This window comes from Ahaetulla prasina, chromosome 8, assembly GCF_028640845.1.
Source record: "Ahaetulla prasina isolate Xishuangbanna chromosome 8, ASM2864084v1, whole genome shotgun sequence".
In the NCBI taxonomy this organism is placed as follows: domain Eukaryota; kingdom Metazoa; phylum Chordata; class Lepidosauria; order Squamata; family Colubridae; genus Ahaetulla; species Ahaetulla prasina.
In genome coordinates, this window is record NC_080546.1 from 26,107,262 (window position 1) to 26,124,460 (window position 17,199).

The window sequence follows — 17,199 nt, forward strand, 5'->3', positions numbered from 1 at the left end:
AGATTTTTCCCCTTTTTTTTGTCTTCAATACTCATTTTCATTCTTAATCTTTCATATGAATAACTTGTATCCTTGGAAATCATTTTGATAAGGGAATGTAGTCTACCATGCCATCCAGTCAATCTGTTACCTGTAGAAAGCTAAAATCAGAAAAGAGGTCATACTAGTCACCAGGGGTGAAATCCAGCAGGTTCTGGAGAACCAGTAGCGGAAATTTTGAGTAGTTTGGAGAACTGGCAAATACCACTTCTGGCTGGCTCCAGAGTGGGGTGGGAATGGAGATTTTGCAATATCCTTCCCCCAGGAGTGCGGTGAGAATGGAGATTTTGCAGAATCCTTCCCCTGCCACGCCCACCAAGCCACACCATGCCCACCAAGTCATGCCCACAGAACCCGTAGTAAAAAAAATTTGGATTTCACCACTGCTTGTCACTTCTAAATCAATAGTTAATGGGAAAACTTGTCAAATGGGTGATCACAATGGCTAGAACGGACCCCTATTTCATGATTGTGGGAATAAGCAGCAATTGGGATTGGAGGAAGGATTTAGGCACTTCACTTGAGGGAGTCAGTGGGACTAATCCACTATCTCCCATTGGGTTCATGAGCTTAGTTTTACATGTGAACATGGCCACTATCTTTTTGGAGGGAATATTATCTCATTTTTATAAGTGTATATGTTCTTCAAATTTATCTACATTAGATTGGGAGCCAAATATTAAATGAGTAGTCTTATAACGACAGTCACATTCTTGCATTTCTCTACATTTGCATAACATTGCATACACTGTATTTTTCTCCTGTAGAAGGATGTAATTTATTTTCAATTTAGCTTAAATATAATTAAACCACTTCTGATTAGAAATTAAAAAAAATTAGAATAGAGAAAACAAGAACTGACAGACCATTCATCAATATGTATTGGGTGAATATTAGCACAGTGTATCTATGAAATGGCCAAAGGACCTTAATTGACCCAGGAAATAATTACTTTATAAATCATTTCTTAAAAAAAGAAATCTATATTCAAAATACAACTTCTAATTTTGAAAATCTTTATAGAGCATCTCAGTTCATGAACAGGCAGCTGCTTCTTTCCAAAGCTCTTGATGTATATAATTTCTTCCAGTAAATAATTATTTCATGCCTAGTCTTTCAGGGCCAGTAGAAAACCTCACCATGATGTAATGGTATAAGCTTTGACTAAAATATAGCATGATTTCTCATTTTTCTAAAATTCAAAAGAAAAATCCAAAAAGAAAGAAAAATATTTGCATTTAATGCTGAATTTGGCTTTCTGATTTCTTAACACTCTAATTAGGAGTTATATTTTTAAATTTTATGCCTGCATGTAGAGAAACAGTGGTCAGTATTCAGTGTTGCTCTAATTAGGAGGGATGTTTCTGACAGCAATTTCTAGTAGAACAGCATGGCTAATAGAAAGAAATACTTGGTATCTAGTTCAGGCATGTTTGCAGGCTCAGAGTTTCTTTATTATTTCCTTTGACAGACACTTATTGACTCTAGTCTTGGTCAGGGATTATACAAGATCTCTGTGTACGATGGTTTGTAAATGAAAACTAGGTTTGGAATTTCCATTCTTGTATGTTTTTTTTCTCTTGACCCTCTAATGGTATTTTCTCATCATATTTTGGTGCAATTCATGGTTCCAGACTCACAGCTTACCTTGAACTGTGGAGCCCTCGGCACTTGGTGGTTTTTTTGGAAGACATTTCATTGCCAATTTAGATAACATCATCAGTGCACAAGAAAACCACAAAATTCAGAGAGCATCAAGGACCCCACAGTTCAACCCGGGGTGAAATCTACTTACCTTCACTACCAGTTCACAAATGGGAAATTGTGCATGCTTACTTCGCATGTGTGCAACACCTCTGTGTATGCACAGGACCTTCTGTGCATGTGCAGAGCATCAAAAACGGGATGTGATGACATCCAGATGGATGGGCGGAGCCTCCCGCTGCTGGCACTACTGGTTCACCCAAGCCAGATAGAACCAGCTGCATATCACCACTGGTTCAACCTGAGCTTCAAATATTCTCTTTTATCAGTAGCATCTTGAACTACTACTAATGGCTCAGCCTTGATAAGGAAACTCCTATATACTCTAACCAATTTGTTAACTTTATTGAATGTTTTTAGATGTTTTGAGCAAGCCTTACTAGCATGGCTACATTGTGATAGTGACATACATTGTATGGACATACAATGTATGGTGACATACATTGTGATGGTGACATCCAGAAAGGTGAAGGCAGAAGGTTGCTGATTCCTTGAATTAAATCTGTATTTTTCAAAACTGGCAATTTTAAGATGTGTAGACTTCAACTCCCAGCCAGCCAGCCAGCACAAAGAATTTTATCTGCATTAATGAATGTCAGTTTCTTGCCATTTTGGGAAGGTGGCTGGACCAAGGTGATAATGGCTGGATTTGGAAGCTATGGTGGAATAAAACTTTTTGTTAAAAAGAAAAAAGTAAAAAAATTGTATTTTAAAAAATTGTAAAAAAAATCAATGTTTTGTAATGGAATTGTTACAAATTGTACAAAATTCAATTGCAACAGAAATTGTAAAATTCTGGAAAGCAGGGACCCATATATCTAAAAGGGTACTTTCGTCAAATCATCTTTTATAGTCACCTAAACCAATATCAAGAGTGTTATTTAGCTGCTTTGGTCCTGTTTGTGTGACATGGTTGTTAAAACTTTTCAACTGTTCCTGGGATTTTTCATGATTCACATGATATCCTGGTGCTATTTGTATTCTTGTGAGTGGACAGTGCCTCACCACACGAAGGCCAGCATACTTTGCACATTGAATTAATCTTCAGCTTCAGAAAATAAAAATAAAGCAGCTTCCAAGGGATTTACTGAACAGAGAGAACAGAGCTTCCAGAACTCAGATATAATTGCTGGATTTAGAGATTAAAGTTTTGTTCATGATGGCTGGGTGCCCCATTATCATTTCTTTAATTTCCTTTGGTTGTTATGCTTTCCTTAATTCCATCCAAACAGTTCTTTTTGGATAAGAAGGCTGAACAATCTGGAAGTTCAAGTGGTTCAGAATTGTTATAGACAATGAGTTTCTGTCATAGTTAGTCTCTGACAGAAAACCACTTGAAGAAACTAGAAGCATTTGAAATGTGGATTTACAGACGGCTGTTACATATAAACTGGGTTAACAAAATCACAAATGAAGAGGTGATAAGCTGCCTGGGAAAGAAAGGGAAATCATCAAAGCCATTAAAAAGCAAAAGTTAGAATATTTTGGACATGTGATGTGACACCCAGAAAAATATGGCATACTTCACTTAATCCTCCAAGGAAAGATTGAAGGCAAACGAGGTCCAGGCAGAAGAAGAACATCATAGCTTCAAAATCTAAGGGACTGGTTTGGACAAAACTCAGCAGCACTTTTTCAAATAGGATTGCCAACATGATTGCCAACTACCGATGACGGATATGGAAGAAGAAGAAGAAGAGACAATGAGTTTAAATTAGGAGGAAGTAAGTTTTGGTGTTGTGCCTCGTCTGCTTTCCCCGCAGCCGGGCCCGTCTTATCTGCTTCCGAATGCTGAGGAATGTCCTAGCATGCCTCCCGGCCCCAGCCTTGGCTCCATGCCCAGACAGGCCGAGGAGGAAGAAGTGCCTCCAGCCCCCAGCTCTGGCTCCATGCCCAGGCAAATGGAGCAACTAGACCCCCCCCTCCCCCACAGCATGTGAGCCTGAGGAAGGTCAATTACCAACAGCTGCAGACTGGAGTGACCCTCGCTTCAGGAGAATTGATAGCGGCAACAGAAGGAAGGGAGGGGCAGGCCTGGATAAGTGCTGAGTCATGGAGCCACACCCCATGGCCTATATAAAGGATCTGCTTTCTGGCATTCTCTGAGTCAGGCAAAGTCTACCTTATCTTGCTGAAGTCACTTTCTGGTCTCCTGCCTACCTTGAGAACTTTGCTAGGACTTTGGCAGAGCCGCAGAGGCATGCCTGATTCGGATTTCCCTGACCCGGCCATCAGCGGAGGAGTGGGACACGACATCTGGTTATAATCTTCCCTCATGGTTGTTCAAAAGTGGAACAATCTGCCATGTGAGGTGTGGACTCCATTCGATGTGATTTGTTTAAAGACAAAGAATGCTTTTGTAGCAGATTCAGAAATAATAGAGAGATGATCTTCAATATCATTTCCAACTCTTATTGTATAATGATATGAGTTGTGCTTTATTAGATGTAAAATAACCTGTGTCCAGTTTTAGTTAAATGTTTAAGTGGGAGGAAGAGAGGAAACTGACATGTTTATGAAATTTCATTCTATAAAAGTCTTGATTGATTCTGTGCTATCAGGCCAGCATCAACTTTTAAGAACCAAAAACTACCTTATCCTTTAGGTCTTTCAACTGTGCATCCATTGTCACGATGATTAAGTTATCTGCATTGCTGCCGGCATCTTTATCTTTTTTTTCTTCTGCCTTCCCCAGCATTTTAGATTTCTAGTTCTTTGAATAATGAGTCCAAATCTGTTTGGCATCTCCCCCCTCAGTCATACCCATTTAGCTTCATTTTTCCATTTAAAATATACCGCAAAAAGGGGAAAACTCTTTCAACTTATGTGTTTCCAACAGTAAACAAACCTGTCTCCACAAACTTTATTACATTTTGTAATTTTGTGTAAAGGTTGTTTTTTTGCCTGTAAAAGAATGAATAGAATTCAACATGTAAATCTAAGATCTGGCATTTAACTCCCGGTATATCCATCCACCTGTACTTATAAAAACAAAAATAATCTTGAGAGAAAATGAGAAGTTTCCAATAAATGAATATATATTTCCTGACATAGGAGTAATTGGAGACTATGATCCTCATATAGACTGAGTGCACTCCCTTAATTTAGCTCCATTCATTGGTGAAAGTTATTTTTCTCAGTAAATCAGATCTAAGGATGTGAACTTCTAAAGACTGCATTTAGAAATGTTTATATAGAAAAGGGTACATCTTTGTACCATTTTTTTCCTCTCCGGATGATCATGTGGGAACAGGAAATTAAAAATTGACATTTCAAATAAAAAAACTCAACTTGGTAAAGACAAGGCTTGAAGAAGGTTCTGTAAAATATGTTGCTGCATTGGGTGGTTTTGCTTAGCGTTTCAGTCAGTGATGCCTTTATCCTACATTTCTTTCATTTTTTTGTCCTTCTTTTTTTCCATTCTCAACAGAATACTGTGACCAACAAGACTGCTCCACCTTCAATAATTGACACTTTGTCTCTATCCAACAAGGTGCATCACATTCCAGCAACTAAAAATAAATGTTCTTTATTTGTTTTTCTGGAGGTTTGACTGCTGATGAGATGATCTGCCAGCCAGATGTTGTGGGGTAGACAATTTTTGTTGTTGTTCACATTTATATCCCGCCCTTCTCCGAAGACTCAGGGCGGCTTACAGTGTGTAAGGCAATAGTCTCATTCTATTTGTATATTTACAAAGTCAACTTATTGCCCCCCCAACAATCTGGGTCCTCATTTTACCTACCTTATAAAGGATGGAAGGCTGAGTCAACCTTGGACCTGGTGGGGCTTGAACCTGCAGTAATTGCAGGCAGCTGTGTTTAATAACAGGCTTCTTACAGCCTGAGCCACACCGCGGCCCTGTTTAGGATAATGTTTAAGATATCTTTTTTTAAGGCCCCCCCCCAGTGCAAGGGTGGGAAATGCTATCCTGCTTACTTACACATAAGAATGCAGAGTTTGAATTTATCCCCCTCTCCATGATCAACTGATCTGCTATTGAGATTTTAGCAACTTATTTCACTGGTTTTCTATGTCTGTGTCCAATAGACAACTGCCATTTGAATACTATAGAAACAACTGTACCTTGCTGAATTGTGATCCATGCAACTGCTTAAGAAGATGACCCCATGTACCCTGTCTCAATCACATCTGGTCCTCTGGCATGGTGACTGCATACCCAGACCAAGAAAAGGGCTCAAAGTACAATAGTATAAGTGGCTTGACAGCTGGCTACTATAGGGAGCATATAAAACAGGGGCCTCAAACTCAAGCCTCATGGGCTGGATTTGGCCCTTGGGCTGCTTAAAACTGGTCTGCAGGGCTGCCCTGGAAACAGCAAAGGACCAACCTGCGGTGCCTCTGTGCGGCCCTGCTGAGCTCTGTTTTTGGCTGTGACGGCTTCCTGCAGTCCTCTGCCAGCAAAAACGGAGCTCAGGGAGGCCATGCATGGCCCGCCCAGGCTCCATTTTCACTGGCAGAGGGCTGCAGGAGGCCATCATGCCAAAATTGGAGCCTGGGCTGTCTGCGTGCACCCCCCCCCCCAGGCTCCATTTTTACTGGCAGAGGGCTGCAGGAGGCCATCATGCCAAAATTGGAGCCTGGGCTGTCTGCGTGCACCCCAGGCTCCATTTTCACTGGCAGAGGGCTGCAGGAGGCCATCATACCAAAATTGGAGCCTGGGCTGTCTGCATGCACCCCCCCCTAGGCTCCATTTTTACTGGCAGAGGGCTGCAGGAGGCCATCATGCCAAAATTGGAGCCTGGGCTGTCCGCGTGCACCCCCACCCCAGGCTCCATTTTTACTGGCAGAGGACTGCAGGAGGCTGTTGCAGCCAAAAGCGGAGCCTCGATGTGACATTGAGCTGGCTATGCCCCCCATGACCACTCAATGCCCAATCCCCCCAAGGTTAAACACAACCCTGATGCGGCCCTCAATGAAATCTAGTTTGACATCCCTCATATAAAACAACTTCAATTTCCTTCTCTTAGGAGGAAGTGAAGTTATTTTTAACACAAGCCTGAGGACCTAGACAGGCGATTTTTTTTTGTTACTCAGAAATGAGCACTGATTGGCTGAGATTGTGCCCATTTCTTAACCAGGAACAATACTGTATCCCTTACAAACAAATCAATGTGATTTATTTAGTTTTAACCGGGAAATGGACTTGGGTAATGAAAAGGCTACTTGATTGGATGTGTTCTTTGGCTGCATTTGTGTTATAAATTCCTCTTTAAAAATATTCCTGGAAAAAGTAGGAATACAGGTAGTCCTCGATTTAGAACAGTTCATTTATTGACTATTCAAAGTTTCAAAAGGCACTGAAAAAAGTGACTTATGACCATTTTTCACACTTACAACTGGTCAGCATCACCATGGTTGCACGATCAAAATTTCGATGCCACTGGTTCATATTTATGATGGTTGCTGTGTCCTGGGGCCATGTGATCATCTTTTAAGACTGACAAGCAAAGTCAGATTGTTTTAACAACTGTGCTAACTTAACAACAATGATTTACAACTGTAGTGAGCAAGATCGTAAAATGGAGCAAAATTCACTTAACAACTATCTTGCTTAGCAACAGAAATCTTGGACTCAGTTGTGGTTTTAAGTCAAGGACTACCTGCACATACCAGCTGTAAAAATATTTTGTACTACTTGTATACATATTTCCTTTTCTTCCTTATTTCCTCTTTATAAAATGAGTTGTACAATCACATTTTATAAGTTATTTGTGAGCATACTCCAGAGTTCAGGCAGGGGTATGTGTGCGGAATGGGGACAATGACTTACAGACTTGCATCAAGTCACAAGCTATAATTCCAGCATGTATGTAATGATGTTACTATGATTTGCTGCTCTGTGATTTGCATTCCTCTGATGCTGTTCTGCATAACAAAATGGTTGACTCCCATTCTGGGCCAGTTTTCAGTCGTGACATGAATTCAGTTCATTGTGCAATTCAGTTCGTTGTGCAATTTTTACTGTAATTAAAAAACTCCTCCCAAGGTCATTTAGCTTCATATATATTTCTCTCCTCCCAACCTTTCACAGAGATATATTTCCTTACCTCAACTAACATTTCATCTTAATTTTAAAGGTAATAATTGGAAGTCTTGTAACTAGGATAATGAAAGTGAATGAGAGGGGTTTGGATAATATTAACACTGATTTAAAGGTCAACTCATGGAATAACTTAATCATGATTAAAGCTGAGAATGGGGATGGCATATCCTGATCAGGAAATACTGATTAAAATTCAGAAATGATTTCTGCACCCTTGATGATTTTAGTCGTTATTCTATTAAAAATAATCCTCAGGATGATATATTGAAATATGCAAAACCCAATGCTTGACTCAAGGAAAATTCTGAAACAATAGAGGTAATGAAACAAGCTTTTTAAAATAATGACATGTTGAATCTTCCCTATTAATTTTAATTTTGGCATATTTGCTGGGATTTATCTATAAATCTAACTCCAATAAGTTTCACGCTTCCATTTTTATTTTCTTTATTTCAGGCATGTCCATTTATTTAGTTTTGTTAGCATATATTTAAACTGCTAAAAACTCTCAGGGAGCCATTTTCTTGATTTTTTGTGAAACACTTGTTTAACCTTCTTGTTTTTCATCATTAAAAAGGTGCACATTTACATACATTACGGATTCATTTAAGGGCAGGAATCTGATTGTTATTGTCCTTTCTGCTTTTTTAAATTTTGTGATGAATATGTGCAAAACAAACAACTTTATTAAACAATTTAGAATACCACTGTAACGGTAATAAAATAGTTCGACTATTGATGTTAGCAATTCTGACATAGTGGGTGGCATGCCCAGAGATAATCTCATTAAAGAAAACATGGGATAGTTGGAAGCTCGAAGCAAATAGTGGAATTTTTTTTTATAAGTTACCACAATTGTAAACAGCCATATGCGATCCCAGCTTCTGGGCATATGCAGATACAAGCACAGCTGGAAGTGCTTCTGCTAGAAGACATTTAGAGACACATTCTTGACAGTTTAAAATGATTGTTGACAAAGGGCCTAAATGGTAAAGCAATACAGAAAAACCAAAAGCCCAAAATATATGTTCTTTGTCCTTGATCTGATACGTAAGTTCTCAAAACCAAAGCTACTAATGAATTTCTGTGAAACCCCTTTCTCATGAAGAAAACCAATAATTTCATTAGAGTTAGTCTTGGCAAGAGAAAAAAAAATAAACTATTCAGCTTTTTTTTTAATTTAAAAAAACATGTCTTATGGGGTTTCAACTGCCTGCCACTAGCTTGCAAAATCAAAAGTGAGATTTGACAGCACTCCCATTTTATTTGCACAAATCTGATCTTTTTTTTTTGTAGCACCCCCCAAGTTGCTCATGTCTCACAGTTGGAAAAACATTGGCCAAACTCTGTCAGAGTGATCATTGCCCTTAGTTAGGATTTAATGGCCTTTAGATTGCCCAAAGCTATAACTTCAAAAGAAGTGTGATTTTGATGTACAATACCAAATGTTAGAAGTACAAATGATAACACGATATCAGTACTTTACAGAATGGTCCAGGATGCTGAGGTAAGCAGCCTCTGTTCTACTGGTTCTTGATATACATATAGTCCTTACCTTACAGCAATTTGTTTAGTGACCATCTGAAGTTACAGCAACACTAAAAAAAAAAGCAACTTATGACTGGTCTTTTACCAGTCAAAATTTGGGTCTTGGCAACCATCATGTATTTACAATGATTGTAGTGTTTGAGGATCATGTGATTACCATTTGTGGCCTTTTCTCAGCTGGCTTCCAACAAGAAAAGTCAATGGAGTAAGTTAGATATGCTTAACAACCAGGATTCCCTTAGCTGCAATGATTTGCTTAACAAAGGTTGCTTAGCAATGGAAATTCTGGTCCCAATTGTTGAGAACTACTTGTATCAAATTCAGTTCAAGTACTGAGGTTACCTCAGAGCTCATTTAGGGCAGAGGCCCCCAAACTTTTCAGCACCAGGGACTAGTTCCATGGAGAGAGGTTTTTCTGTGGACCAGAAAGGGCATGGTTTTGTGTGCTGTCTGCATCCCATTGTTGTGGTTCCCCAGCAGCCTGCAGAGCTGGCAATGGAATCGGACAGCGATGAGGCTGAGGAAGAACAGGGGCCTGTCCTGGAGGCTGGGGAAGGCCCGGATGAGGGCTCTTTGTCGGAGGCTGATATGGGGCAAGGTCCATTAGGGAGTGAGGTGCGGACTCCAGAGCCTCCAGAGGCTGACAATAGTGAGGCACAGGAACAGGAGGAGCCTGTTCCTAATGCACGCATGAGAAGAACTGCCAGAAGGCAAGAGCAGCTCAAGTAAAGAGGACAACTCAGGAGTAGGGCCAAGGGATGATTGGCCCCTCCCATAAAGCTTAAAAGACCAGCAATGGCGTTTGGGTTCTTTGCCGGAAAACAGTGTTGATAGCTTTGTCTTGTTGCATTTGTTTTGTATCGGTGTCTTCTGAACTTTTGCCAAGAAAGGCCTTTGGCAGTTTGCCTAATTGGACCAAGGTTGGTGATAGGACTGAGGAATTGTGTTGGGAGGAATTTGCTTTAATTTAGTTGGACTGCGCTGAGAATGAATTAATTCTCAGCTACTCTAATAAAGTTTGTTTTTACACTGACTGAGTTTCCTACTACCTACTTGAGCCTGGATCACAACACCCATGGATGGGGCTTTGCTTGTTTGTGTGGTCTGGTTTCTGACATGCTGCGGCCTGGTGCTGATCCACGGACCGGGAGTTGGGGACCTCTGATTTAGGGTCCTCAAGGGATGCATGGTGGTGGGGAGCTATGCCATGGCAGCCTGACCATAATTCCATCTTTCAGTTTTTGGAGTACCACTGGTTTCACAATTTCTGGATATGAAGTTTTTCAAACAGAAAGCCACATAACTTTAAAATGTTTGTTGACTCTAACTCTGATGATTTTTAAATTACGCTACGGAAATGAGCCTTTCAACAGAAAAGCCATTTCTTACTCTGTAGGCAGCCACCGAGGTTCAGAGGGATGAAAAGAAACAACATTACTGTCAATTAAATCATGTCACTTAACAGCAACAACACCTTTTTCCACCTGACCAAAAAAATAAAAATAAATAAATACAAACAAAAAATTACCACCTAACATTACTCTCAGGGCTTTCAAACTGGCTCAATTTAATGCACAAGATAATAAAATATTCCTTTTGTTCATCTTATTCTGTCTTATTGGAGAAAATAAGGGTAGATCATATTGTTCTATGTTATTCCCTTTTAAAGGATTATTTATTCAACTCTTTATTATGCCCATTTTAATAAATATGTAGGTCAGCTGAATTTTTTTGACTTTTTTTTTCTTTTGAAAGAACACTATCCAGCTATACCAATTTAAGCAATGTAATTGCAAGACAGTAGCTGATTAAAATTAATTTGTTTTGGAAGATGTTGAAGTAAGTCGATAGTAGTCAGTATTAATATATTATTAATATACTATTAAGCCTGTCTAGATGCAGAAAATATGAATGGTGGATATTCCAAAATAGACCAAAATAAACAAATATTAAAGGATCATTCTAGTCCAGGAAATTATCATTTTTCTCATCAAGAATTCTATTGCACCAACTTGGGTATTTTTATCCTCTTTGAAAAACAGGGTTGCTGAGTAAGTAGGTTTGTTAGTCTTGTGGCCTTAGCAAATGCTTGACCTTTCCTGTCTACAATAGCCACTTATCTTAACAGCCTTCCAATATGATCCACAACACATAAACAAAGGCTGACCTCTATCCATCTGTTTGCTGTCTAATGCTATAGGTACTTTTACAACAACCTGGGTAATACTTTTTGGTTGTGTACAAAAGAACAAACTTTCACCATTCAGAAAGAGCAAGTATCTGCAAATTATGACACTGTTCCAAAAGTGAGCTAGCAAATAGTAGAGTCCATTAGTTATAGATTTGATTAATTTGTCTTTCCTTGAGATTATAGTTCTATGAATGTGCACCAGGATGGTGTTAGCTAAAACCTGGCTTTCAATAATAATAATGATCAATCATTGTGTTTCAAAGACAGGATAGGATTAATTATAGATATTTAGGGTAGGGTAGATATTGCATTATTATAATTCCAGCAAAAAGCTCCATTTGATCTATTTCTCATTCATAAGGCCAACAGCTGCAGAGAAATTCATGCCACTTTCCTCTATTTTCAAAATGCCAACTGTTTTATGGGTGGCTGGCAAAGGTTCCTAACATGGACAGTTTGAGTGCTATTTATGGAATATTTGGGAAGAAATCTTGATATCCTTCCAAAGGTCGGTCAATTCCTTAAAAAGAAAGCTCATTTTCAAAATGAAAAAGATTCTATCTCACAGGCAGGAAGGCCTATTCCAAGCGTGGCAGAAACTCATCAGTGAAAAAGTGGCAGGAAGAGAAATATAACATCTCTTTTTTTGAAGGCAATCAGAAATCAGTGCAAATATATGGGAGCACAGCTGTGCAATGTCACATCAAATTACTTTCCATCTTGCCTAGCCTAGTCTCCTCTGTGCTGGCAATGATTACACTTGCATCATTCTACGTTAAAATAGAAAATTACGTGGAAATAGAAGAGATCAGAGGCCAGAGATGTAGCCTACCAATATCTCTTTAGAGGCCTTTAGAGGGGAGGCCTTTCTTTGCCCTGTTTGGGAAAGAGGATCTGGGGATGAATTTAAGAGACCCAACGATTGTCTTAAGGCTTGTAAATGGTCAAGGCACCCATTTAATCACCAGTTTAAACTCCCCAAACTTTTCAAAAGCTGACTTTGGTTTGGATTTAGAGTTTTTTCCCCCTCCATACCCACAGCCAATGTCCATTTATGTATTTGGTCTCTGCCCATCTACTGAGGAACAGATTTATTTATTTATTACTGCCCATTTACCATTTATGAGGTGGCTCTATAGATTGGTTCTATAATGGGACCATCCAATGAAACATACAACTTTTAAAGCAGGGTATATCGCCTAACATGAGCCAGGAGTTACAACTGCTTTTTGTTTTGTTTTTTGTTGGAAATGTTGTGGTCTGCCAGCAGCCTGCGGAGCTGGTAATGGAGTCGGACAGTGATGAGGCTGAGGAAGAGCGTGGGCTAATCCTGGAGGCTGGGGAAGGTCCAGATTAGGGCTCTGTATTGAAGGCTGAGGTGGGGCCAGGGCCGTCGGGGAGTGAGGTGCGACTCCAGAGCCTCCAGAGCCTGAAAGTAGTGAGGCAGAGGAACAGGAGGAGCCTGTTCCTAATGCACGCATGAGAAGAGCTGCCAGAAGGCAAGGGCAGCTCAAGCAAAGAGAACGACTCAGGAGTAGGGCCAAGAGATGATTGATCCCTCCCATAAGGGATAAGACCAGCAACGGCATTTGGGCTCTTTGCCGGAAAACAATGTTGATAGTTTTATCTTGTTGCATTTGTTTTGTATCGGTGTCTTCTGAACCTTTGCCAAGAAAGGCCTTTGGCAATTTGCCTAATTGGATCAAGGTTGGTGATAGGACTGAGGAATTGTGTTGGGAGGAATTTGCTTTAATTTAGCTAAACTACGCTGAGAAAGAAGTAATTCTCAGCTGTTTAAATAAAGCTTGTTTGTTTTTATACTGACTGAGTTTCGTACTACTTACTTGGGCCTGGGTCATAACAGGAAACTTCTAAGATGATATTGCCAAAGTTTCTTGACAATGTATGTAGGATTATATCTGGGTCTGTCTGTGTATGAGATAGACAGACAGACAGACAGACAATCCCAAAAGTGCTTTTTCAATTGGACTTTCTTTGCTTTTCCTTGAAGGGACAAGATTCAGCAGTCCGTCTATATTTTAAAGACAAAGGCGACTCTTTTGAAGATGGCAAAGTCCACATTCCGGACAAACTTTAAAATTGAGCAGCCCTTTCTCAACACAGTGGGGGAACAGGACTGGGAAGATGACACCAAAAATCCCCTGTTTAAAACATAGCCCTTTCAACACTTCCAAGAAGATTTCACACCCATTTGCATATCCATATTCAAGTGACCCTGAGGGCGCCAATAAACCTCCAAGTGGCCTCAATGACTCTCTCTGAGAATGTTAACAACCAGATGACTTCAAGAAATATAAATCCTTCCATTCTCCACTATTCAGTCAGAACTGAAGAAGCTTCCTGAGTGAGAAGCAAACCATCTTCAAAAAAACAAAAACAAAGAAAGTCCCAATTGCCTTTGAAAAAGCACTTTTGGGGCAACCATGACCTGGATGACTGAGAATGTCCATAGATATAAATAATGTATGTGTGTGGGAGGATTTCTTTCTCGCCTTATCCACTATAGGTTGTGCTTAGTGACCATTTTAAGTTATGACAGACTCCCCCAAAGCTACTTATGACCTGGTTTCAAAGTTATGGCAGCTACCATTAGGGCATTCATTAGCTGTAATGACCAACCACAGGAATGTTACAGCACTCACCCACTGATCCATCTCACCCCGGTGGGTTCCATTCAGACACTCATCCATCCAAGGGAGATCAGACCAGTTGTAGCGGGCATGAATCAGCTGGCTCTTGCAAGCCTCCAGCTGTCTTCCCACCCAGGGAAGCTGGCCTGATCTCCCCTTGCTTGCTGCAGTTTGCGATCTCCGGATGGTCTGATCTCCCCTTGCTCATTCAGTAGCTTAAGAAATGTGGGGACCCCAATGGGTGGCCCGAGACAGGCAACCCTGGGCCTGTGTGGCGTCCTAGGACCTCCCCCACCTTTAAGATATTCTATGTTCCATTTAATGACTGTCATGTTTGTTTAATGGATGCAGCAGGAAGAGCAGGGGGACGGGGTCATTTAGTGAGGCTATTTCGCTTAACTACCATTGCAACATGTCACTGTAACGAGCAGGCTCTCTTACAATCATATCTGTACTATATTTTGTTGTTACTATATTTTGTTGTTACAGTACTGGTAATTGGTAAGTAATGTTACTTACTGGTACATCCTCAGTAAGTTTTAAAAAATATCAAAATGTGTTACTATCAAAATTGTGATTTTTCAAAGCAAATGCAATACACCGTTTTTGGTTTTTTAAAATAAAATTATCTCCCCAAATAAGTTTGCTCATCTTCTAGTTTGACCTACCAGAAACTCAACTACCTTTATCCTGTCTTCTTTTAATGGCTACACTTTCAGGAATTGCCCTTTTCTCTTTACTTTTTCTCTTCAATTTGTGCCTGTGGCACACAAATTTCATAGTTCTTTTATACCTTTCCTCTCCTTTCAGCCTTTCCTCTCATTTATAATATAAACTTTTGTGGGTGATAAGGTTTTTTTAATTATATTAAACAAGATACAAGCTTTCCATGAAAAGTTGCCAGAGATTAGGGTAAATTATAAATAATGATATTGCTCCTTTTCATTTTAAAACGAACTGCATTTGACTGGAAGCAGGAGCAACAAAATTATTCATAGGCCAGGTTTTTTCTCTTGCAAAATTAGTCTGTGAAGAAAAGATGAGAGATGCTGATAGGAGCAGAAATGATACTCTGGATTTTATGACACCTTTACTAGGCTGCACTGATTTAGCTTCTGTAACATGCAATTTATTATTTATTCTTAATAATTAACTATTGTGTTTTCCAGAGAAGTAAATGATTCAATGTGTGCAACTGCTTTTTCAGGAAAACAATTTCTACTATTTGCCTGCCTGTTCTACCTATTTATCTTCAAACCAATTATTGACTCTGTTTCTCTCCAGCTAAAAAGAATATTTGTTTCTGTGACTTTGCATTGTATTCCATCTACATACCCAATCCTGATCTGCTTTTTATTTACTTACAAAAAATCCTAGGCTAATCCTAAAGTAAACATTAAAGAGTTTCAGTCTATATTTTCCTGTAGCTGCCACTGTTGGCAACAAAATAACATTTTCAAGACATTAAACTATCAGATTTGCAAAAGTGATATTTTATTAGTGCTGAGTATGAGAATTCAGCCCTTTCCAACCATTAGATAATACACACCATTTGCCTTTTTACCTAGTACAGCATTCAAAGGTGCCCCCTGGCTTTGCTAATATAAAGAATGTAAGAATGTATTTTGGTCTCATAAGTTATATAGGGGAAAATGGCTTTTGTGATGTCAAAGTTAGGTTGGAGGACAGACACCATCTTTTACCTCAAAATGCTAACTATAACCTGTCACACTTGTTGCATTCATCTTAAGGCTAATTATGAACTTTATATCTTATCTCAAAAATACCATTATTATCAAAAATACCTGATCTAATATCTGTATTGTTCATTATTGCTAAGGAAGTCAAAAATCTTCTTTGTATGCATGAGCCAACATAACACTATGTGAGTAGTATAATTACATGAATTGCTAAGAATATTGCTGCAATTTCTGATCTTGTTCTCAGTTCATTTTGGTTTGCAGGCTCATCAGCTGTTTAGTTTAGAATATTGACAATTCTCCCTCAGTGAGTGTAGGTTTCTCTACTAGTGTAGGTTTCTCTACTATTGTTTTGAATCTGAAAAATCAAGCTAACGTTTCAATTGTCTTCGATAATCTGATAGAATTTCTGATTCAATATGTCAGACAAATGCTAATGTTGAGAAACAGATCAGCTGGCATTTCTAGGGAGGTGGCTAGGGAGTTTTATATCCCTGGCTGGGTGACTACTTTCATTCCCCCTGGATACACTGTTCGCCACACACCCGGGACCCCCTTGTCTATTTCAGTCAGCCCAGCTCAAGTGACCACTTTTGCTGGATTTGTAAGGACAACTAACTTCATAGAACTCAGTGGAATTGCTCAACACTGAGCTAAAAGCTTTTTGTTCAGCCTTTTATTTCATTGGAAGTTCAGTGGGAGGAGACCTGGAGTGGGCTTCAAAAATTTTAGCAAGAGGTTCTCTGTCCGGTGGCTGGGTGGGTGTGGCCATGGTGGGTGTGGCCTAGTTGGCCTCCTGTACCGTGGCAGGAGGGATGTTTTGGCCCTCCCTGGGCTCCAGAGGCTTTCCTCAAGCCTCTGGGAGGGTGAAAACAAAATGGGCCTACCCAGGCTCTGGAGGCCCTCTGGAGGCCAAAAACAGGCCTTCCTGAACTTCCGGTAGGCCCGTTTTTCACCCTCCCCAGGCCTCCATGTGCACCCTGCACTTACCTGTATCCAAAACGAGCTGCGTGGGGATTCCTGGGTGGTGCGTGGTGGGGTGGGCAGGCCCAGCCAGGAGTGGGATTTGGGAGTTCTCTGAACTGCACAGAATCTTAGCTAGAGGTTCTCTCGAACCCCTGTGAACCCCCAGCAGCCCAGCGGTTTGAAGCAGACAGAGTGCACGTTGATTGGTTGGGTTCTCAGGTTCAGTTGTTCGCTATCTTGGGCTGAGCAATAGGTTGGCGGTGCCCTTTGCAA